Source organism: Rattus norvegicus, chromosome 16 (assembly GCF_036323735.1).
Source record: "Rattus norvegicus strain BN/NHsdMcwi chromosome 16, GRCr8, whole genome shotgun sequence".
In the NCBI taxonomy this organism is placed as follows: Eukaryota; Metazoa; Chordata; class Mammalia; order Rodentia; family Muridae; genus Rattus; species Rattus norvegicus.
This window is the reverse complement of record NC_086034.1, coordinates 28,165,656-28,191,514: the sequence shown is the minus strand read 5'-3', so window position 1 is coordinate 28,191,514 and position 25,859 is coordinate 28,165,656. Positions and strand designations below refer to the sequence as shown.

Below are 25,859 nucleotides of genomic sequence, written 5' to 3'. Positions count from 1 at the left end.
CTCAGCATCTATTATAATGTCTCTAATGATACCCCAGTAACTGAAAAAAGCCGCGGACACTGGGTCGCCGGCTTTCAAAAGCCTATTAATCTCCTGATCAACCTTATTCCAAGTATGGGGGTGAATATCGGGGCCACTTAAAATTAACCAAGGACATTTGTCATCTATGAAACAAAAAAATTTGATTAAATCCTTTTTCTTAACTCTTATTGCTCTCTCCCTGAGTAAACGCTTGATTTCTCTTATGAAACAAGCCTCCTTAGACAATACCTTCCCCATGGCAATTAGACGACAATTATTCAACCGGTCCTTACCTCCCTCTCCAGCGACACACGAGCTATACGGCCTGAAGAGTCCTCGATTCCCGCTGCAGCTCTCTTATCTCCGTCGTCCTGTAGTCGGCCTTGCTTCGGGGTCCCTGTTCGGGCGCCACTTGTCCCCGCCAGCGGGGACCCAGTTATTCAGGGTCCCGAAGAGGCTTTCTACCTGTGGGCCAAAATGGGGGTGAAGAGAAGAAGGAGACCAAGCAAAAGTTCTGTTGTCAAGGTCTCGTTTACTGGGATGAATGTTACAGTTTTTAAGGCTTTCAGGTAGGGGGAGTGACCTTTGTGAAATATGAAGGAGGGGGAGATGAGGGTATAGGCAGTGATAGCTGGAGGCAAAGAAGTCAGGCGATGAGGTCAGGTGGTGAAGACACTGGGTGTTGACTGAGGAGATAACTGGTATCTGCTCGAGCTGAGGCATCCCTTGAATGTTATACTCCTGTGCCGTAAATTCATGGGAGAGGCTTTATCCAACAATCTTAAGATTTATGGCAGTCATCTTTGGGGTGAGTCTCTGTGGCCAAACAGCCCAGAGTCACTTTGAACCATGCAGTCAAAAAGCGGCTAGGCCCAAATCCAATATGGCTCCGTGCAATTTACCTGGATCCTAGAGACACGAGTCCAGACTCTGTGCTTGCACAAAAGGCATTTTTGACTACTGATCCATCTCCTCAGCTCCTGACAGTAGCCTTTATAGATAGACTTATGATGTAGAAATTAGCAAAAGAAGCTGTGATTGAATAGTTGACACTAACAACCCCACCAAACTAGGGAGAGAACCTGACTATTTAACTATTCGAACACTTCAATAATTACTTATCTGCAGCCTAAAATATCAACCCACACCCTCAGGCCTCTCTTGGGCTTTTCTCCAGTGAGACACCCAGAAGGGTAAATAACCAGGGAAGTGGTTATGTAAATTGAAATAAGCCGGCCACAGAAAAGCAAATACCACATGATCCTACTTATGTGTGGACTCTTAAAATGCTGATCCTGTAGACCTTTTCAGAAGAATGGTGATTAACAGGAAAAAGGAGGGGAGAGTGGGGAAGGAGGTGTGACAGAAGCCCAATCAGTGGGAATAGAAATGTGGTATAGGGCAAAAAGTTTAGTGTGCAGAGTAAGGAGACAATGGATGATGATGATGATGATGATGATGATGATGATGATGATGATGATGATGATAATAATAATAATAATAATAATAATAATAATACACTTTCTTATTAAAGAGCAAAATAATTTGGGATGTTTCTACCACAAAAATGATTTGAAAAGTTTAAAAGAGATAAACATATTTGTCATAATTGTAAGGTTCACAATTGTAACTGTAATTACAATGTTCACATGCATCCTAACATCAGTTGGCACCCACATAAACATATATAGTTATTATTTTCACATGTTAGAAATAAATTTTAATTAAAAATTAAAAATACAAGGCCTATTAAATATAATTTTCTTCGATGATGTCATTTAAATATGACATGAAAGAGTTTTTAAATGACTGGAAAAAGAATGTGGCTGTGGTAATTTATTTTGGTAGACAAGAGAAGGTTATTTGGATTTATCAAGAAGAAAGATAGCATAATAAAAATGAAGCTTGAACATGCCTGTAAGGGTTTGAGAGATGGTCCTTGCAAAGATTTAACATTGGTTAACATAGTCATGTCAGGACTCACAACCAACTTTAATTCCAGCTCTTCTAGACACTGCATTCACACACACACACACACACACACACACACACATACACACACACAGAGTCTCTCTCTCTCACACACACACACACATACACACACAGAATCTCTCTCTCTCACACACACACACACACACTCTCACACTCTCACATAAATACACACACTTACAAACTCACACACTCACAGTTATGCAGTCACACAATAATACCCGCACATTAATCTTCACAAACTCATACACACTAACATGTACTCACTCTCACATACATACACACACTTACATACTTGTACTCACACACACATACTCACACAGTCACACACATACTCATTTGCATGCATTCCCACTCACACACTCATACACACTCACTAGACTCTTACACACACACATATATACACTCATACACTCAGACTTAGACATACACACACTCATACAGTCATACACACAGTTATACACACACACACATTCACAGTCAGGCACTAATACACACTCACACATGTATATACACATACATACTCAGACTCATACAACCACACACATGCTCACACAGTCACACTCACACATTTTTTAAATAAATTATGAAAAACAGGATTCTAATCTAGTCCTATTAAACACTCAGATTTGTATATTTCACTGCATGTGTTGCCTAAATACTGCTGTATATAAATACCTACTGAGTAGTAATTAATAATGTTCACTTTGAATTGTTTAGGAATAAATTATCCTTTTGTAGGCAACTTAATTTTACGGGTGTCACTAATAGAAGAATATTTATAAGTAGACAGGGCAATAGATAAAAAAGATAAATGTGTGATACAGTAAAATTAAGAAAAATATAAATTTGCATATCAGAACATTAAACAGATTTTTCAACTTTAATGTGTATTTGAAGTTTTCATAAAGTGTTGGATAAAATAAAAGCTAGAAAGATAGTTTGGATGTAAAAGCACTTGATGCTCTGGCACAGGACCTGGACTTAGTTCCCATCACCTATATGGTGGCTCACAACTATCTGCAATGTCAGTTCCAGTGAGTCTGACACCATTTTGTAGCTTCCATGAGCACCAGGCACACATGTGGTGCATAAACCACGTGCTAGCAAAACACAATACATATAAAATTAGTGTGTATTTCATATGCATTATATATATAGTGTATATATTCATATGCTTTATTTTATAGGTGTATTTTATATATATAATATAATATATTGCCACTGGGCTGGGAAGACCAGAACTGTGGAAGGCTCCTCAAGCAGGAGCCTTATAATATATATATAATATATAACTAGGAAATATGTATTCATTTGTAGAAATGAGTAGAATAGAAGAATAGAATAGAATAGAATAGAATAGAATAGAATAGAATAGAATAGAATAGGTTTTGTCATAGGGTTTATCTATTTAATGTTTTGGAAGTTTCTGCTCAGGAAAAAAACAACATTCTTTCTGACAGTCACATCCCTTGTGGAATGATCTGCTCCTTACAGGAGTAATTATTCTGTAACCAGCATTTGTTTACAATGTGTCATTGGCATTCTTCTATCAATAAAGGAATCTGCTGTTTTCTCCACAGTCCCACTAAACTTCCCTGGCCAGTTGAGAATAGCAGAAGTAGTCCTGTATCACTCCTCAGAATGGTCACAGGATGCAACACATCCTTTACAATCTTCTGCCTGGTTCTGTCTCTCCTATGATGTATTCCATGTGAGCCTGGACTGAGATGGTGTTTCAGGATGCTGGCTGCCTTCAATCTCCCTGCACAGTTATCACACCTTCCACAGAGAGAGGAGAAAAGCTGCTTGAGGAGCCTTCCACAGTTCTGGTCTTCCCAGCCCAGTGGCAAGCACCTGACTGACCGAGTATGCTTTTTGCCTCCAGCCCTTGAGTCTCCTCAGCTTACATTGCCCTTGCTAAGCCCTGTCCAGATTGCAGATTTATGAATAAAAATAAATGTCATCATAAACCACTTGGCCATCATAAACAAAGCAGTGCAGGGCCTAGGGAGATGGCTCAGCTGGTAATGTGCTCGCTACCTAAGCATGAGGACTTGAGTCTAATCCCCTGCAGCAGTGGAAGAAGCTGAGCATGGCGATGTGGATCTATAAGCCTACCACTGGGAGAATAGACACGAGCACATTCACTGGCCAGCAGCGTAGTCAAATGGCTGTGTTCTAAACCAAGCAGCCAATCCTACCCCAAAAGACAAGGGATGATATCTAAGATTGATCTGGGCAGTCTCTCCTTCGCCCCTCCTTTTCATGCCTCCCTCCCTCATTCTCTTTCAAGTGAGATTCTTTAACTTATGAGGATAAAAAACAACTTCTTTATTTTAAGTTTAAGGAGGAAACATGAATGCCTTTATTTCAGTGAAAATGAATCTGTTACCAACTAATTTTCTTTCCTCACTCTGTGTGCCTAGACAGACTTGCTAAACATCCCTGTAGGACAAATGGACAGAAACCTCCATAGGTTCCAAAATCTATATTATATAAGGTAGGAAGAAAAATGCCGCTCATTCCGTATACTAAACTTTCACCTATCATTAAGTTGTCACGCTGAAGTGATGTGTTATACCTAAGGGTGTGTCTGCTACTTGATGGACAGTTGTTTAACTATACTAAATTGTCATGTCTGTGACAGGAAGACATGAATGGTACTCGCACAGTGCAGTAAGGAGTTTGCACAGATCTTTAAGTCTGCTCTGCAAACTCTTCTTGAGGCTTTCCTCAGTCTTTACTGAGATAAATAGACCCATTCTTCCAAACTCCTGCTATAGTACTTTTATTAAAATCTATGTGCCTTTGTTTAGGCACACATTGAACTCATGGGGGTCACAAAACTCATCTAGGGGAGAAATCTTAAGCATTACAATATTGTTTGACATTTTCTGCATGCAGTTTGAAAATAGGGTAGTCCCACTGAATAGCTGGTTATCATGTATATAATTGCCAGGTACTTATCGAGCACTTAATATGTGTATGTATGTATGTGTCACATCTATTGGTCCCACATGATGCCAGACTGGCCACAGCGAGTTATAGAATAAAGAGTTGTTTAGGGAATCACAAAAATTACAGAGATGTGGAGGTACTAAATAAATGATACACTAGGGACAAAGTATGTCATAAAAGTTAAGACTAAAAACAGCTGGGAGAAACAACCCTATTCTCACAGAGAAAGGGTAACAAGGAACTCTGGAAGAACTTGGCAAGGAAGGTTGGGAGAAACATCGGGAGCATTCTAAGCCATCAAATATCAAAACGAGTGTTTTAGAGAGTTCTGGTGCTCCAGAGAATTTAGGACGGATTAGCACCAAGAATATTTTATTTTATGCACTAGCCAATTTTGGAGGAAGAGTTGCTAGTTTTACAGTAAGACACAAAAAGATATGAGAAAGTTACAAAAAATAATCATTGAATTGGGAAGTCCAAGATGGCTTTTGCATAAGTTAAACAAATGATGGTAGCGGAAGACAGAGTAAGAGAGAGAAGGAAGGAAGAGAGAGGGAAAGAGGAAGAAAGGAATGAAGGAGAAGGGGAGAGCAGGGAAGAAAAAGGGGGAAATGGAAGGGTGGTGGAGGGGAGGATGAAGGAACAGAAACCCACATCTGAAGGACTAGAGGGACCGAGGAGAGACATGTGCTCGTGTGGGAGAGGCTGTTAGCTAGGAAGGAAAAATGCATCTGGCAAACTGACAGACGGAAATGACAGCCAGTCACTAGTAGGGACAAGATGGCAGCCTCGAAGCAAACTGGCAAGCAGAACTTTACCGTGTGATCTACAGAGAACACATTTAAAGATTAAGCAAAAGAGGAATGTAGAAAGGTCTGACTTCTCAGAACACTGTAGCCAGCTGCTGCAGGACAAGACAGATAAGCCCAAGAGTTAAGAGGCAATGCCAGCTAGCCCGTGAGAATCGTCGGCATTTAAGTCGTGGCAATAAACATGTGTTTTTACAGGTAGTACAGGTACAGATGAAAACTTTAGGCCTTGGGAAGGGAGTGTTAGACAGGGTGTTGAGGGGTCTGCCGTTATCAGGATGATATGTCGGTCCCTGTGCTACCGTTTACTGCTAAGCAGACATGAGAAGGGAAGCCCATGAGGCTCCTTGAGTCCGGGTATTTTCTCAGTAGCAGCAGGCTTTTTGCAGTCTCTCCTGAGATCCGGGAAAAGATTGTTCACAGCGCTGTAACTGCTCAGAGGTTTTCATCTGGGAAAAAACAATTGGGAAACCTCCGTATCTAGCAAAATAAGTCTGAAAAATCCAAATGATTTCGTGAAATTCATGACATGAAGACTTTTTTATTCAAAGTTTTAATTAAAAGTTGAGAGAATAATCAATATCGATCCTTTAGTTGCATTAACGATTTTGATAACTTGTTTTTTCCATTAATCATTAATTTATTTCCTTTACATACTGATCACAACTCCAGCCCCTCACCTTCTCTTCTGAGACCAGAAAAGTCCTCCCTGGGTATCACCTGACCCTAGAACCTCAAGTCACCACAAAGCCAAGCATATCTTCTCCTGCTGGGGCCAGATAAGGCAGCCCAGTTAAGGGAACAGGATACACAGGGAGGCAAAAGTCAGCGATAACGCCTGTTCCAGTTCTTGGGGACCTGCATGAAGACCATGCTACGTGTCTGTTGCATATGTGCTGGGGCCTCCCTTGTACGCTCTTTGGTTCAGTGTCTAGGAGCCCCTAAGTGTCCAGGTTAGTTGACTCCCTTCTTGTGGAGTCCCTCATCCTTTGCCCAAGTCTTCCTCAAGACTTCTGGACACGAGTTTAAAAACAAAGCCCCAAAGTTCTTTTTCTTTTTTTCGAAATCATACTGAAGGGACCTGAAGCAGTTTTCCCTCTTCTCTCAATTGATTTGGGTGCAGGGAGAGGCAAACACTAAGCCCAGTAATTTAAGGTACTGCTAAGGACTATGTCACAGTTCTTGAGCAAATCCCGTGTAGCCATGGCAGTTACAAACACCTACATGTCCAGGTTCTTCGTCGACAGCTTTATTTGTGAGAAATAGGGACAGCTATGTAAACTAATGTTCAGTTTTGAGCCGCATTTCTACCAAAGAAAGGGACTTGCTCTGCAGTGTGGGATTGCCTTACAACCAAGTGGAAAGTGAAAACTCACAAGGTTGTCTGGCTAAGTGAACAGCCTGAAAACAATGAAACTGAATACATGGATAAAAAGTAAGACACAAGCCTAAATTCCACTAAACTTTTATAATTCCAAGAATCCTATCCTAAGGAAAAAAAGTGCAAGGTGGATTTCTGCAAGCCTAAACTACATCCCAAAGAGACAGAGCCAATAAAGAGAACAGCGCTCACCACGTGTTGTCAGATTCACTCCACATAACTCACACAAATAGCTTATTTTCCGCCAAGAAAAAGCTCTGGGACAGTCAAGGAGATATACTGAATGTTTATTCAGAAATTACCTAGTGTAAAACTTAAGACATTTGTTTTCTTAAAGGCGTCCGCCTGACATTTGAACTTCCTTATAAAATTGCATTAAATATGTATCAGCTTGGAGAGCCTACCAAAATAGAATAATGCATTTTCAATTTAGCCTTGGTTACACTTGACCTGTTTTAAAGTGTTCCTCTAATGAAATGGAAGCTATACCAAAATTAATTCTATGCAAGAGGCAGCCCAGACTCTGCGTTATTTAATAATAATGTATACCATCCCCTTTTGCCAGAGCATGGAAACAATACCGAGATGGAGATTTCTTTAATCTGGCTGGCCTGATAACAGTGTCATAATAATCAAAATGAAGTTCAAGTGCTTTTCTGACCTGAATATAACACTCATGTTTTACAATAAAAAATAAGGAAGGGCAGGGAACCAAAGCGTTCCATCTGTGATCGCTTCAGCCTGTAGTTACACTGATAATTCTGTATCAAGGGCAGTTGAGCTAAAGCAGAAAACTGTGGAACCCAATCTTGTTCGTGACTGTCACCTATTCATCTGCTAGATGATGCTCGCAGATTCCAAGCTGTGTTCACTTGAATTAACCCAGCAATGAGTTTCAACCCTACAAGGCTATTCAGAACTACGCTTCTTACAGAAGAGGAAACTGAGGCCAGAAGAATTTCCACGTAGCACAGCCGGCCAGCCTCATATCTGGCATTCCTAGAGTGTTTTGTATCAGCTCCGAGACACAGGTGCCTTCGGAAGTATGCTGGAACACGAAAGGTGTCTCACTCCCTATGCTAGAACTTGACTGTGCGGATAGAATCTTAGTCTGAGCCAGCCAGAGAGCACAGTGTGTAAAGATGCCAAGGCTGTCGATGCTGCCAACTTGAGTTCAATCCCCAGAACACACAGTGGAGGGATAGAACTGAATATAAACTGCCCACTGCCTATATCAGGAAGGTTGTCCCGACCGGTCCTCCGTGTGAGGCTCACCACTTGTTTTTAGATTATGCTAACCCCTGAGATTTCCTTAAACCCAGGAAGCTGTCTAGTTTATGGTAGTAAGGATTTCCCGATCTCTGAGGCTCTGAGTAGGTGAGCTGCAGCTCTTGCAGACAGGAACCTGTGACAGGTGGCTTGCTAAAGAGTGTGTAAGGAAGAGAGAGAGGAAACAAACTGAATCACAGAGAGACCATAGAACATGTTGGATTTTATTTAGTACTAGTGGGAAACTGTAGAAGCGACTCAGCAGGAAATGGCATGGCTAGGTGTACATCTTTAGATTTTGCTCTGGGTTGTGTTTAAGACCATCCTCTGACAACTGTCAACTCATGCATTTCTCTCAGAAAAGTCATGACTGCATGCTTTTGATTCTATTATAGGTTCATATTTAGGATGCCATGCCCTCTTTTAACATTCTCTTTCTCACATATTTCTCCATCTCCTCCTAAAATTTTTGCCATGAATTGTATTTTGTTAGAATTTTAATTGTATTTTATTTTAAAAAATAAGTTTATGTATGCTGACATTTATGACTGCAGTACATGAAAATATGTAGATAAAATATTCACAAAAATATTAATGACAACTTATTATAACTTTATTAATCCATCCGAGATTGATATTGCTGATAGTATAATTCTAGAAAAAGCAAAGAAATTTTTATTAAAATGTCTGATTATAAGTATGTTGTACAAAAATGTACTATAAGATGACAATAAGCTATTTATTAGTTATATCTTGCCTTAGAAATATTGTTTTAAAGTCCTATTAAATATTATTAAAACTTAAGTCTGAAAATCTGTAACTTTTTATATTTAATGACATACAGACACTATTACTTCTCTGGTATCCATTTAATTTTATTGTTTTTATTTGAAAGGTATAATTTAGCTCTCTTTATTTAAACCCATATTATTAACTTGTGCCAAAGAACTTTGATGCTTATTTAGCAATCAGATTTCCTTGATTTATTGGTATCTCCCTATTTTCCATGATAATAGCATTACCTGAGCATACTAACAACTGCTTGTTATTCTTCTCCCATTTTATTCATGATTTTTTTAGAATTAAACACTTAATTTGCTGTTTTCCTTGTCTAATTATAACTGGATCCCAGCAATTTTGTTCTCTCTCTGTGTATGCACCTCTCTCTTTCTCCTTCTTTCCCTCGTCCTTGCTCTAACTCTTTGTGGGTTTTTTTTTTTTTGGCTCTCTCATCTCCCCCCTCTGTCTCTGTTTCTCTCTTTCAGTCTTGCTGTCTCTGTCTCTGTCTCTGTCTCTCTCTCTCACATAGTTTTCTCTCTGTCTGTGTGTGTCTCTTTCTCTCTGTCTCTGTCTCTCTGTCTTTCTGTCTCTCTCTCTCCCTTCCTTCTCTTCCTTCCTCTCCCACCCTATTTACCTCTGTCCCTCTCCCTTTCCATTCCTCCATCCCTCCCTTGCTCTAATTCTAACAAAGCTCTTTAGAGAGAGCTTTGTCTGTCTCTGTCTCTCTGTCTGTCTCTCTGTCTGTCTCTCCTTCTCTCCCTCTTTTTCTCTTTCTCCCTCCCTCTCTCCCTCTCCATCCCTCCATTCCTCCCTCCCTCCCATGCTCTAACTCTAGCTTTAGCTCTCTCTGGCTCTCTTGCTCCTCTCCAGGTTTCACCCCTCCCTTCTTACTCTCTTTGCTCTCATTCCTCTACTCTTCCCTCTCGTTTTCTTTTCCCTTACCCTGGCCACAATAAAATTTACTGAGAAATTCCTCAACTTTTCTCCATGATACTTACAGCACCTCTGTCTATTTCCTTTTTAGTTGTATTCATTGGAACATCTATTCCAGGAGTGATCTTATTGTGCAATCTTGCCAAAATTTCTGAAATCATAAATGCCTAATAGTATTTTAATGTTTTCCCATTTAAAGAGTAATTCAACTGGATATAGTACCATACACTAAAATTGTTACACCACTGAATCTTACTCATCAAATGTGTGACAGACTGATTAAGCTTATAAAGAGTGTTTATCACACTCTGGGTGCTTTTGGAATACTGCCACTGTCTTTGTTGGGGTTTCTATCGCTGCGGAGAGACACCATGACCACAGCAACTCTTATAAAGAGAAACATTTAATTTGGGCTGGTTTGCCGTTTCAGAACTTTAGCTCATCATCATCATGGCAAGAAGCATGGTGGCAGGCGGGGAGACATGGTGCTGGAGAAAGAGCTGACACTTCTATATCTTGCTCTGCAGGCAAAGAAGACTTTGTGCCATACTGGGCATAGCATGAGCATATAAGACCTCAAAACCCACCTCTACAGTGACACAGTTCCTTTAACAATGCTGCACCTCCTAAGTCCATGGACTAAGCATCTGAACACATGAGTCCGTGGGGGCCATACCTATCCAAACCACTACAGTCACTATGTTTGATATTAGGAAACCTTGCTATGCAGGCTAAGCAATGCTTTCCCTTGGGCTTTGGGCTTAGCCCTCTGCCTTGAAGGCTGTCTGCAACAGTGTATATAATATGCATTCTTCTGTGCTTTCTTTGTTTGGAACAAACACATAGAAAAAATCGATCCTTCCATTGTGTATTCTATGTGAACTATTGTGTTTCCAAGTTTAATGTTTTCAATTCTATGATTTATTTTCTAGCTTCTTGTTGGTGATATCTTACATTTCCCCTAAGCATGAATGTTCTTACTGCACTTGTTTGAAAGTGTATTTCCAAGCAATGTTCTTCGGTGCTACATATTCAACTTCAGTCTTTCTTCTATAACAATATATTAACAATAAATATAAATATATCAACAATAATTAACCAGGTATTCTCTATAGACATCAATCTTCCAGTTGGGGGCGCTGAGAGCATGCTAAGGCAGGGCTGGGGATAAATATCTCAAGGCACAAAGTTCCAATCACTGAAACAGTGTTGATAGCCTCTGTTTGCTGTCACTACACTGTAAGTCATGTCAGAGTTCTACACGAGCCATGGCTGGGAGACTACCTGAGGAAGAGACTGCTAAAATAATGCCTAATGGTCCCGGGACCTAGGATGTGAAAAGTTAGAGGTTTTAAAATGCCTGAAGGCCATTTTATTACTCCACCCGTAACTGTCATTTCCTTTTTATTTGTCTCTTTATAGTCTCTAAATCGGTCATTTTCTGGGTGTCAATGTGACTTTGTCAATGAAAGAGAAAGGAATGGTTGTCTGAGGACAAAAAGAACTATCAAAGATGTTCAAAGTCCTTTCTTCACCAGCTCCCACACTGGCCAGGGCTAGGGTTAGGGCTAGGCCTTTGCCCACAGTAGATCAATGAACATGGTGGCTTATTTATGGTTTATATGAATTGCTTTTACTGCATGTTTGAGTTAGTGGGGGTGGCTAAAAACTCATACTGCCTTTCCCTCATGAAACGAGTAGGTGTTTTGTTTTTTACCCTGCTTTTCTCACATTTCTTTGATTTGAATCAATATTATCCACATTCTCCAACTGTAATTCGTGATTATATTCACAACAGATTCCGAGAGTAATATTTAATACATCAAGCCCACCCATGGCTTATGACAGCCACTGTGAAAACACATTTGGCTCCTATCAAATGCAGCCTATGGCTTTTTATGTCTAACCACAACTTACTACCTTCCAGGTTTGTATTTAGATATGACAATACTTCATCTATTCTTTTCTATGAATCCATGGAATATCTGGTTTTTTGAAACTAAAGCAGAAAGTCTTACTTAATATTTGCTCTATTGCTGTTTTGTCTGAATACAGAATACTTCAAAGTCCACATTTTATCACTGAAAACAAATGAATACAAAAAAGATACAAAGACAATGAAGGAAAAGCCTGGTTTTAAGAATATTTAATCTCTGTGTCTAGACATGTTTGGTGTGCTTTTTCAGTTAGCTTATTTTTTTTCTATTTGTTTTATCCTATGCTGGTTTGTTTCTTTTGATTTGATTATTTTCTCTTTTATTTTAATTATTTGTTTTTTTCATTTTATCTTGTTTTTACTATTTCTTTTAATTAGTTAATTAATTGTATTTATTTATTTATTATTGCTTACATTAAATTTTAAATTAATAATTTTCCTTTTTATGTCATAAGCAATGGGCAGGTTTGAAGCATTAAACATTAGTTTCAGAATCTGTTATGAATATAATCATGAATTATTATTTTGTAATATTTACTGTTCATTTTCTAACACAAGAGAAAATGAAAAGGCATAGATTTGGATTGGAGGAGACTTGGGAAGAACTTGAAGGAGTTGAGAGACGGGAAATCATAATCATAAGATACTGTAAGAAAATATCCATTTTGGGTAAAAGAAAAAGTATTTTAAAAGACTATTAAAAATTTATAGAGCCTAAACTATTCCACTCTAAAATAAAATGCAATTGTTATAAATACTGATCCAACTGTGAGTTAATAGATTCTTGGGGTAAATTAGTAGTTACTTGGTAGGCTTTCGGTTAACTGTTAAGTAGATGGACATCGAGCAAAATCTTTGGCTGGTAGCTTTATGACTTGGAAAGTGTTTTTAATGAACAGATACATGTCACTTACTTTACAGTGTTAATGTCCGCCTGTGGTGTACTCTCTGTGGATGGTAAAGTACTAGGTCCCTAAAGATATCTAGTTCCTAATCCTAGGAATCTGTGAATATGTGACTCTTCTGTAACAAAGCATTTAGAAGACTGTAAAGACCTTCAGATAGATGGATTCTCCCAAATTTATCAGGGCGAACCCAATGTAATCACAAGGGTCATTACCCAAGGGGGAAAATAGATATGTCAAAAACTACAATTAACAATAGAACTAGAAGTTCTTTTTTCATTTTGAATTAGGGACATGAGCAAAGGGGTTGAAGTGACTACTAGCAATAAGAAAAGGCGACAAAGGTTAGTCTCGGGAGCCATGAGGAGGAGAACAACCATTTAACAACTCCAACTTAGATCTGATCTCCAGAAGTTTAGGAAAAGAAATCTGGATTGTTTTCAACTTCAAATTGTGATAATTTTACAAAATATCTGTGAAATATGTAAAATAGTAAAAGTTTTTTTAAAAAGGAAATCAATTACAAATGTTAAACTATCATGACACATCAAATGTATGAGCATTACAATTACTAAATTTATTAAATGTATAGCATGAAATATTTGATGATATATCGTGCTTGTTGTGTGTCATTTATATTAGTACATAATAGTTTATTTTAATAAGGAAATTACAAAAATCATTACTTAGCGTTGATTATATGCTTGTACTCCAGAAATTTTTTGGCGAATATCCATGAATCATCTCAGGTATTGGTTCTTCAGTAAAGATAATATTGTTGTCATTTTACTGACTAAAATATTTGCCCATGATAACTCAGTAAGAGATTTAAAACTAAGTTCTTAGATCCCTGCACTTCGTACTCTGTAGTACGCTAAGCAAGTCAAACGTTACTCTTACAGAAGAAAATAGATTTATTTTCTTCATTTCTTTAAGCAAACAATAAACTTGAATACATATGAAATGAACAACAGATAAAAAGTTTTGTAAACATTAAAAAGTTTTGTAAAATGTGTTGAGATGACCTTTAAAAGCATACTGGCCACTGTCATTCAAATTTAGAAAGAAAAGCACATTTCTTCTTTCAGACTAAATTGCTGAGGGTTTTATACAAATACATAATTGTGTACAGGAAGAAACCATATGTTGACCTGCTTGATTGCATTCCATTCAAAATTGTGCAAATCTAGAATATGCCTATTAAAATATCAGTACACATTCTTATAAATTACAAAGAACCATGTTAGAAACCACAGAATAAGAAACTGACCTACAATCCACCTTGAGGAGCAGGGGATGTCAAATGTCATCTATGATTCACCTTCAAACTACCTAAGAAAAATATAGACTTACAATAATTAAATAGAGGCCAGCAAAATGCTAAACAAATTCCAATCCTTGATGAAAAACATGTCACTACTGAACCGTATCATGGCAGTGGTTAAGGGTTGTATGTTTTGAAGCTGTCAGAATGCTAATACACCGTCAATTATTCTCAGCATTGTAACATCTTGTTACTAATTGAATTTCCTTAATAGCAGATTTATGGAGAAACAGTTATAATCATAGAAGGAAAAAAAGCACAAGAATTTTTTGTTTGTTTATTCATTCGTTTAATTTTAATTAATCAATTAATTAATTAATTTTACATCCCAACTACAGTTCACCCTCCTCTCCTCCCAGTTCTTCCCTCACAACACCTCCAACCTCCCAACCACCCCTCCACTCTCTCCATGAAGCTACAAAACTATAACATATGCAGAGAGCCTAGGTCAGTGCCAAGCATGCTCCTAGTTGTCAATTAAGTCTCTTTGAGACCCAAGTTAGTTGATTCTGTAGGTTTTCTTGTGCTGTTCTTGACACTTGTGGCTCTCACAATCCATCCTCCTCCTCTTTCATAGGATTCCCCAAGCTCTACCTATTGTTTGACTGTGGATCTCTGCGTCTGTTTACATCAGTAGCTAAATGAAGCCTCTCTCTGATACTGGTTATGTTAGGCTCCTGTCTACAGATATAATAGAATATCATTAATATGTCAGGAGTGGTCTCCTTCTCATGGCATGCATCTCAACCTGGACCAGTCATTGGTTGTCCATTCCCTCAATTTCCACTTCATCTTTATTCCTATATGCCTTGTAGGCAGGACAAACTGTAGATCAAAGGTTTTGGGGCCAGTTAGTGTCACAATCCCTCCTTTGGAAGTCTTGCTGGGTACAGAAAATGGCCAGTTCAGGGTGCACATTCTTCATTGCTAGGAATCTTAGCTAAGGTCACCCTCAGATTCCTGGGAGCCTCCAATGCACTAGGTTTCTACCTTGTTCCAGAGATGCCCGACACACACACACACACACACACACACACACACACACACACATACACACACACACTCACAGTATCTATTCTTTTTCTCAATGAGACTCATGAACCGCATCATGGCAGTGGTTAAGGGTTGTAACTCTTAACCATTCTTGAGTCCTCCTTATTATTTGGCTTCTTTGTCTCTGTAGATTATAGCATGGTTATCCTTTACTTTATGGTTTATTTCAACTTAGAAGAGAGTACATACTTTTCTTTGCTCTTTTTGGGTTACCTAACTCAGGGTGGTCTTTTCTAGTTGCATCCATTTGCTGACAAATTATCATTGGTTTTAAAAACGCAATAATACTCCATTGTGTAAATGAACCACAGTTTCTTTATCTATTCTTTGGTTAAGGAACATCTAGGTTGTTTCCAAGTTCTGGCTATTATGATTAAAGCTGCTATGAAATAATTGAACAAGCATTCTTGTGGTATGGTAGAGCATCCTTTGAATATATGCCTGAGTTTTTAGGTAGAACTATTCCTAATTTTCAGAGAAACCACCAAATTGATTTCCAAAGCGGTGATAAAAGTTTGCATTCCCAAAAACAATAGGGGAGTGTTCCCCTTGTTCCCCATCCTTGCTATCATGAGCTGTCGCTTGAATTTTCAAGTTTAGCCATTCTGTGGAGTGTAAGATGAGATCTTAGAGTCCTTTTGATTCGCATTTCCCTGACGGCTAACAATGTCAATTTCTCTAAGTGTACCCCTGCCATTAGAGACTCCCCTGAGAGAATTCTCTTTAGATCTATACCCCATTTTTAATTGGGTTATTTGAGTTGTGGGTGCTAACTTCTCAAGTTCTTTATATAGTTTGCATATCAGCCCTCTGTCAGACGAGGGTTAGTGAAGATCTTTTCCAATCCTATAGGCTACTGTTTTGTCCTATTGATGGTCTCCATTGCCTTCCTGAAACTTTTCAGTTTCGTGAGGTTCCATTTAGTAATTGTTGATCTTAGTGCTTGAGTTATTGGTATTCTGTTCAGGAAGGTGCCTACTGGAGGCACAAAATCTTTTGCAATGGTAAATAGTGATCTTTTTGGTTTATATTGCTATCTACTCCTTATAATGAATGATTCATTATGCATCCAACTACTACAATAGGGAGCTGAACAAGGAGATGCATAAATGTTCTAGGTTACTACAGGTGAAAGGCCTGGGCCGGTGAACAAGTGGCCCCAGAAGAAATGAAAACGAAGACAACATTCCTGTCTTTCAGCTGGTATATAGGTCACTCTGGCCCTTTCCTTGTCCAGATGCATGAGAAGAAATACTCAGAGACTCAAAATAAAGCTGGAGTCCTTATGTTTGTTAACCATTATATTCTCAAATTTTAATGCATTTATATGGCCCAACATTTATGAAATTAGTGATTAAATATTTTAGAAAAGTATGCCTGACCTTTACTGAATGTAGAGAAGTTGATGAATCTATAAACTGTGAAAATCATAGATTTTTAAGCTGAAACAAGGAAAGACAAAGAGGAGGAAGGAGGAACAAAAGAAAGGTAAAAGAGAAAACATGTGAAATCAGAAAAATGTGGAACAAATGAAAGTACAGATGAGAATATAAGGTTATGGACATAATTTCCTATGTATTTATTTAAATATGAATCAAATATTTATTACCAACTAATAATTTTATCTTTTCAGCATATATATTTATGTATAAAATTTAGTTTCTTTAATTTTTGCTTCCTAGTTTTTATATATGATTTAGGAAAACCCTTATCACGTGATAATTATTTTAACTTTAAAGTTATATCTTTATACTTATCTCTTTCACACAACCTAGATGTTATTATGCATGAAGGTATTTATGATTAGAAAACCATATTTTTGCATTCAACTTGAAAATATTTCACCTACATTGACCTCTCTCCAGATTCTAAAAGTATTGTGGATCTTAATTTTACTGGAGGCAACTAAGTGAAGAGTTACAAATTTCTTCTTTTTAAAGAATTTGAAGAATTAACCAAACATGGTGAAATATCAAGCTATGTTGTGGCTATGCTTCCCCAGGAGCATTCACTAACTTCATAAACTGTTAAACAGTTGAAAAGCAGATAAAACCAAAGTTAGAGCCCTGGACCTACTTCTCCAGTGCCTAGGAAAATGAGTCCTCTTTTCAAAAATTTCAAGGCTAAACCCAAGTACTGAGTGTGAAAATGAAGTAGACTTGGCCTGAAACAATCCCTGGAACAAAAGTCATGCAATTCTAGAGTGTCAATGGCATCATACTTTTTGCTTTGCACACTCTTAAATCCACTCTTTCTATTACGATGGCCAGTAAAAGCTACATAGACAATGATACATGTTGAGACAATTCACAGTCCAAGCAGAACATGGGAAACCATGGTGTATAGTTCAGGTGTAGAATATTTGACAGACTGGCTGAAAGTTCTTCCCAACCTCAGAAGATCTGAGAGCCTGGACACCAGGGAATCTCACGTAGACAGTCAAGCTCCTCATGAACAAAACACCACAGGTGGGTTTCTCAGTGTCTTCATAAAATCTGCTGCTGAAATTTTCAAGAAAATTTACCCGTGGTTCCCATAAAGTACCTCATTGTACAGAAGGGAAGTAGACAAACCTAAAAGGTTTACCAGAAAGCCACCCTGATTCTCAGGTTAGCCCAGATGTTCAACTGCAAATACTGATGAAGGGTAAATTTTGAATTTAACCTTCTAAACTACTCCAAAGCCTTTATTAGCAAAAAATACTGCGGGGAGCAGGAGCGGGGAGAGGGATTGCAATAGCATCCTAAGTCATGGCTTACTCTAATTTCTGATTTGGAATAAGTTAATCCTTCTACTCAAGTCATTGCCAGTTCTGTACTTCAACAATAAACTACTCTGCTGTCTATCTGCCTCCAGACTGTCATCTTTACCAAACAGAGCAAAGTTCTTCACCTTCCCTCAAGACTATCTTGTCTTCATCATCTCTGGAATCAAGCATTCTTCTGGGCCGTTCTTATCACATAGTGATCCTATGGTTTATTAGTGAATAGTGTTTTTCCCACTGATTCTCTACCCATGGGTTTCACCTGAAATCCTAACCATTCCTTTTTATTGTTTTTAGGTTTTATTTTACATGTGTAGGTGTTTTGCCATCAAATATGTCTGTATACTGTGTGCTTGCTCTTTCCTATTGGACCCCTGGAACTAGAGCATCCATATAGGTGCTGTGAGTCAACCATGGAACTTCTGCGAGAGCAGGAAGTGTTCTTAACCACGGATCCATCACTCAAGCTCCTCTAACCATTCTCATGAGATAATCACTATCCTTTAATGTGTGTGAGTGTGTGTGTGTGTGTGTGTGTGTGTGTGTGTGTGTGTGTGTGTTAAGCCTTAATGTGTAAGGTTAGTATTGAAAAACTCTAATTAAATTAAATTCATCAGTTCATTTCTAACCTGGCAGGGAAGTTGTAGGAATTTGGACATTTTTGAATATACCCATAAAGCTTTAGTGAAGTTTCCCTCATGGCCTTGGCTGTTCATATCAAACAGAGTAAAATAAAATTACAGTTTGTCACATACTTATGTTATCTAAAGAACACAATTCAGACTCTCCATGACAATAGACTTTCTAACTGGGACTGTTTGGCCAAGTTGTTATAAGGACTTTGTAGTTATTTGTTCTAACAGGAAACTTTCCAAATATGCTTTTCAAAAGGCAGTAGTCTCACTTCATAGTAGTGAAGGAAAGGAGGTAGCATAGATGTCCATTAGCAGATGAATGGGTAAGAATAAGTAGAACATGCAAAATGACATTTTATTCAGCTGTAAAAAATAGTGAAATAATGAATGGGTAAAGGATGGATCTAGAAACTATGAAGCAAAGCAACTTAGAAAGACCCATATTACATGCCCTATATCGTATGTGAACCAAAAATCTTAAATTTTGTAATGAAGCGTAAGTATTGGTCAAGGACTTGAAAGTGCATCAGGAGAAGGCAAAAGAGGCTGATTAAGGAAGGAGGGAAAACAAGGGATGGAAAAGGGACTGAAGATGAAATGGTACAAGTCAGGAAGAGAGAGGAGTGTCAAAAAGTAAAGTATAAGTAAAATGTAATGATAAATCTATTACTTGTATGGCTATTGAAAATTTAAAGAAGCATTCTCTTTTAAATTGTTGCCTTACAATTATTTGTGTGTGAACACGGAGGGTTGGGGTAGAGGCATATGCCAAGATACGTATGTAGACATTGGAGAACAAGTTGTGGAAACTGATTCTCCCCTTCCATGATATGAATTCCAGGTATCTAACTCAGGTCTTCAGGCTTGAGGGCCAGTGCCTTTACCCACACAGCCTTCATACCAGCCTGCAGGAGCACTCTTAAAACTATGCTCTTACTGGATAGGAGTGGGGCTTTATACCTATCTCCCCCTCTATGCTAAGACTTTTGTGGAGGCATGCACCACCTCTGGCTCTTAAAATCTTTACCTCTTCTTCCTCACAGATTCCTGAGCCTTGGGTTAGTGTTATAAAGAGCCCATTTAGGGCTGAGTATTCCCAAGTCTCTCCTCTCTCTCTCCTCTCTCTTTCTCTCTCTGTGTTTCTCTCTCTGTGTTTCTCTCTCTCTCTCTCTCTCTCTCTCTCTCTCTCTCTCTCTCTCTCTCTCTCTGCCTATATACTGTTCAGTTGTATATCTGTGTAATAATTTCCATCTACTGTAAGAAGCAACTTCTCTGATGAGAATTAAGTGCCTGACAAATTGTAAACCAGTTTTCTACAATGGACTGTCCCTAGGTATAACAACCATTCTTTGCCTAAGAGTAGTTTGCTAACACAAAATATACTCCAATCTCTGTGTGTGTGTGTGTCTGTGTGTCTGTCTGTCTGTCTCCCTCCCTCTCCATCTCTCTCTCCTCCCTCCCTCCTTCCCTCCCTCCCCCCCCTCTATATATATCGCTATCTCTCTGTGGTAGAAGAAAGGACACCTTGCAGGAATGGGTTCTCTCTTTCCACTCCACTATATGGATCATGGGGACCAGATTTAGGTCCTCGGGCTTGTTAGGAAGCACTTTTATCCACTGCTATTTTCCAAATGGTGGCTTTAAAAAGAATAACCCGAACACATTTTGTCTATGAAAGTACCCTGTGTTCTTTAGTCACCCAATATTAAGAAAACAACTAGTAAGGAAACCTGTAGATGCAGGAGGGAAAAAAACCCCTGCTTCTCAAAAAGATTAGAGCCAAAGTATAAGACAAAAACAAGGAAAGTTGGGGCTTTGTGTGTTCTGTTTACCTTTCTAAAGTCAAATCTTAAATTGTTTTTAAATTACACTTTAAAATGGGAACCTATAACAGCGGTTAGAAACAGGAAGTGTAAAGCAGAACCTGCAGGTCTGAGAAACAGGGCAAGAAGCAAATTTCTGAGCATCAAGTCTTGTGACCTGACCTCCTCTCACAGTCCCCCTGCTCCTTGCAAATAAACATGACAATCACAATCATAATAGCTGGTCAATCGACTCAAAGCACAGGGAAGAGAGCAGGAAGAAAGGTGGATGCCATGTTAAAGGAGTGTTTATGTTAGAGAAATGGCAGTGCTCTGAACACTCTGAGCAGCCCTGGAAGCGTCATGATACCAAACACAAGGAGACAGAGCTCTTGCAGTAATACCTACACCACAGTGACATAAATTCCAAGTGCTTTTGAAAATCATTAATTTCCATATAATAAAATGTACTTTCTATTACTGGCCAAGTGCTTTTATTTTTAAGGATGAGATTCAGTCACAGACTAAATGAAGCCCCTGAGACAGAAACTGTAATATACAGCTGCACGATGATGTCCAGAATTTTATCAAGCCAATTGACTTTATTGGATGAAGTATGTCATGTTCTTCAAAAGCCACAGGATATTACAATTCAGATGTTCTGGCTAACCTAACCCTCTGCTTCCCAACTAAACCAAGAGCAAGACTTTGAGGACTTGGGATTTTCACTAACATCTGTTCTGCATGCTTTGTTGACTGGATAACATGCTCAGCAGGTGTTTTTAAAGCATCAAACACTTTACCCTGTGAGGTTTGTTAGGTGTGTTCTCATGCACCAGGGGCATCATTGTTCTTCTGAAGGGATTGGGGGGGATGACTTGCTGAACCCCCCAGATACAGGCTCAGCAGTCATCAAAATATTGTAACCTCTGACAGATTATCTTGGCATTATTTGCGTGTCATCCTTGCGCAGGGCCATGCTAATCTTCTCTGTATCGTTCCAATTTTAGTATATGTGCTGCCGAAGCGAGCACTATATTGGCATTCTTAATGAAGTAGCAAAATTGTTTTCCTAAGCTGTGGGGGGGAGGGGCTTGTGTGATCATGCATGCCACAGCATGTGGGTAGAGGTCAGAAGACTTACTCAGATGATGGTTCTCATTTTGCATACTGTTTGTAGCACTTTCTCTTATTTCTTACTCCATAACTTGAGATGGCTGGTCAGCAAGCTCCTGGGAGTCTCCTGTATCCTCCTCCCGGTGGACTGTAGAGGCTCTGGGATTGAGTGTAGGCGTTAACTACTGACTCTGACTTTTATGGGAATTGTGCGGATTCTAACTCAGATACTCACACTTCATGGTAATCACATTTCTCACTGAACCATTACTCTAGCCACAACCTGGTAACTTTTAGTTATTTAAAAATTAACTTATCCATGGACTGTGAGGAGGGTTCTGTTGACAAAGTGCTTGGCTTGCTAACAGGAGGACTGAAATGGCATCCCAAGAACCCAGTTTAAAAAGCTATGTTTTGGTGTCTGCTTGTTATTATCCTGAGAAAGCAGAGACAGGCAGATCCCTAGAAATTGCTGTCTTGGGCTTTTTAGCTGGTTGTAGGACAGTAAGGGATTCTGTCTTTTAAAAGGAAATGTGGGGAGCAATTGAAGAATGACAGAGTTGTCCTCTAAGCTACACACCCACACACACACACACACACACGCACGCACACACACACACTCACACACACTCACACACACTCACACACACTCACACATGTGTGCACATACTTTTATAAGGTTTGCATCATAATAGTACTGCCTGATTAACCCCTATAATGTGAACTATTTTAAACAGTACATAATTGTCCAGGGTTGCACTAATGTGTGGAGAAAAAGAAGCTATAACACAGGGAATTGGTATAGAAGAAGTGGGCTCACACTCATTTGTTTCTGAAAACACACTAAATCATGTTTTGTGATTGTATTGATATAGAAATGAATATCATTTGGTTCAACACCATATAGATTGATCTTATGATATGAACTTTTCTGATTTTGAGAGAAATCAAAATTAAAACATGGGGCTCTATTGTATGTCCTCCTGTGATATCATCAAGAAAAGTCTGAATTCTTTTTTAATATTCTCTACTCTTATGTAGAAAGTGTTGCAATGGAAGGTTGCAATAGTTAACTGTATAGCTGGTGTAGAGACGGTGTAGAAATTAAAGCTGATGTAAGTCGTTGTTATTGCCTAGCAGTGTATCCTCAAGAAGAGCTCAGAGGTAATAGGAAGACTGAGGGGCAGCCTTTAAGTCACCTTGTGGTGTTAGCATCTGAAGTCTTTTGGAAGAAGCATCAGCTAGTGACACACTTACTCAAAACCTCCATTCCTGTAGCATCTGTTTGTTCCGCTACACCTTTGGAAGAACCATTCAAGCAACTTTGGATGGATATGGTAACCTGTAGTACTAAATACTCTGATGTCAAGAACAGTATGGTAGGTTTCTGTATATAAGGTTTAAGTCATTCTCTTTAATGCTATGGAATGTTCTGAAATTGTTAGCACAGTCTATAAAGAATTGTGTTCAGTGAGTAGTTAGCCACATTAGAACAGGCATCTAAAGCTCTCTCAGATGGTGGCTGCTTTGCCTGGGTGGGTCCCCTCTGTTTAAATTACCAGTTAAAGTCATATTTTGTGATCATATTTAGTGTAGAAATCAGTATCTTCTGGTCTGGATCCATACTTTGTACATGACTTTTATTATGTTATTTTTTCTGATTTTAAGAGAAACTAAAATTAAAATATGGGACCTTAAAAATAATGTAAAAATTGGGCTTCATCAGACTTGATCTCATCGTGTGAGCAATGTAAACTAGATGTTGGTACAGAATCCTTTAATCTCAGCAGTTTGATGATTGGAGAAAGGCTGATAGTTCATGCCTAATTAGAGCCAAATTCTATAATTAATTAATAATTTCCCTTGAAATTTCAAACATGATGGCTTTCTGTGTAACGTATCTATCAAATGTATCTGATAGTCTTAGTGTGGTTTCCAGAACCCATGTAAAATCCAAACACAGTATCATACATGTATGTCCCCAACTCCTCAATGAGGTCAGAGGTCGAGAGTAGGAAATTTCTGGAAGATCACAGGCCAACATGTACAGCACTGCATAGCAAGACAGGCCCTGTATCGAAGTGGGTGAAATGAGGATCAACCCCCAAAGTTGCCCTCTGCCCTTCATACATGTACGTAGAACATGTGTGTACACACTGCCACAGATGAGTGCATACACAGATACAAATACATACATGTGCGCACACGCGCATGCATGCGCACACACACACACACACACACAGTAACAAAGAAAAAGAAACTATGAGGATTAAGAAGGCCTCCTGGCAGAATGTGGGTTGTTTTTAGTGACGTCAAGGACTCTGAGGTCCTGGAAGTGGTACACAGGCAACCGGGAAAGTCCTGTCTGACTCATCAAAGACAGCACTTTTAGTTCACTCCATCATTTTAAATTTGAAAGTACTGTATATTATTTAATTTGGGGGAAGAAGTCATTACTGCTTTTTAATTGTTAATCATAGGTTTAAAACCTTTACTGAATTATACAAGAGAATCTAGTTTTTGCATTTCAAAATATCATGTGTGTATAACTAGGCATGCACTAAACAGTATGTCTTCAGTAAAAATGCCACTTAAGCAGGGAATCCTTTATTATTTTCTGAGGAATAGGCAAAAAAAAAAAAAGAGCAGGCATCCCAGATTTATCTTGCTTCTAGAGTAAATGAATAAGATGTGTTCTCAGGCTTTTACCACAGTGCAGATGCTAGTGGACTTTGCTGTTTAAGAAAGGAGAGGCTGAGCCTGCTCTGTCAGTTATTTTTCTGAGTCTGGTCCCCAGTTAGATGATGCAAATTCACATATCACAGCTGAGTGCAGTCGATGTCCTCATCTGCTTTCTTTTTTCTTTTCAGTGCCCCTATTTTTAGCAAGTACACACTAGTCTCCATCCAGCTGTATCTGCAGCTCAAAGTCCTAATGAACAACTTAACAGCAGTTTACAAGATGAGAGCAAGGGAATTTCACTTCCATCAGTATGCAGGCAGGTCAAAGTTTTACATTTCGGAAAGTCAGATCATAGATACAACCATGAGTTCATATGGTTGTTTATGTTAAAATCAAAATGTTCTCAGAGCTGAAGAAGTCTAGGGCCATGGTATGCTGAAGCAAGCACTGTGCTGGGATAGAGGTGTCCTGGATTCTGTGCTTCTTGGTCACTTGGGTTTGCTGCCACAGCTTTGAGGGCTTCAGGTTCTATGTGTGGAAATACAACCAAGACAACTAGACAGAGCAGCAACATGAGGGAGTGTGATCTGAAATCACTCCTAAAACACAAACAGAAATGCCTAACAACTTGTGTGAGCATATGTATACATGCCTGCCCATGTTTGCGGATGCCAGAGGCCAATGCCCAGGTGTGCTCCTCCATTACTATCCACCTTGCTTTTTTGAAACAAGGCATCTCATTGAGCCTGGAGCTAACTGACAAGCAAGACACAGAAATCCCCCTTTCCACACCACCAACATTCAGGTTACTGGTGGCATCGCCATGACTGGCTGGACCTGGGAGCTGGGCATCCCAGTCCAGGAGATCATGTTTGTGAAGCAAACCCTTGACTGGATGAGACATCTCCACAGCCACACAGGATAATTTCTATCTGAGAACTCTCTCAAATGTCAAGCTTTACTAGCAAGAAGTAAAAGCTACAAAATTAAAAGAGGAGAGGAAAATATTAACTGGAGAGAGGAGCCTGAGAGTTGGGTCCTGTAAGCTGGAATCACTAAGTACACAGGTGTCAAGGTCCACACAGCTGCATGTCTGTGCCAAGAGACACTATTGCATTGAACAAGGGAGAAAGGCCTTTTAAAATGGCAAGATTCCACTGCAGGGATGAATACCTCAGTGATATACAGACAAAGACACAAGAATATCTGCTGATAAATATAATCACAGATTTATACTGCACTCCAGTGAGAGATTCAAAATTTTATGGTTTTAGAGAGCTAGGAAATGTTTTTCTAAATTAATTATTATTGCCTGGCGAGCAAACAGACTCTGTCTGAAACATGGGTCACAACAGGGCAGACAGTTTTATATGCTGAGTTTGGATTTTTCTTCCTCTCTTGATTCCAGGGTATTGCATTAAGCATATGCCCTGAGGTCATATGTGCAGGATATTTTTAAACTGTCAAAACAGAGAAATATGGTGCCTTTAAGTACTTCA

At 38.9% G+C, this 25,859-nt stretch overlaps 1 protein-coding gene and 1 pseudogene across 10 annotated transcripts in view; one reads left to right on the top strand and one right to left on the bottom strand.

Annotated features, from left to right (window-relative positions):
• Window positions 1–25,859, top strand: part of Marchf1 (membrane associated ring-CH-type finger 1) — an 858,714-nt gene that overhangs the window by 689,358 nt on the left and 143,497 nt on the right. The window lies entirely within an intron of this gene.
• On the bottom strand, window positions 21,477–21,596 carry LOC120097654 (U6 spliceosomal RNA; annotated as a pseudogene).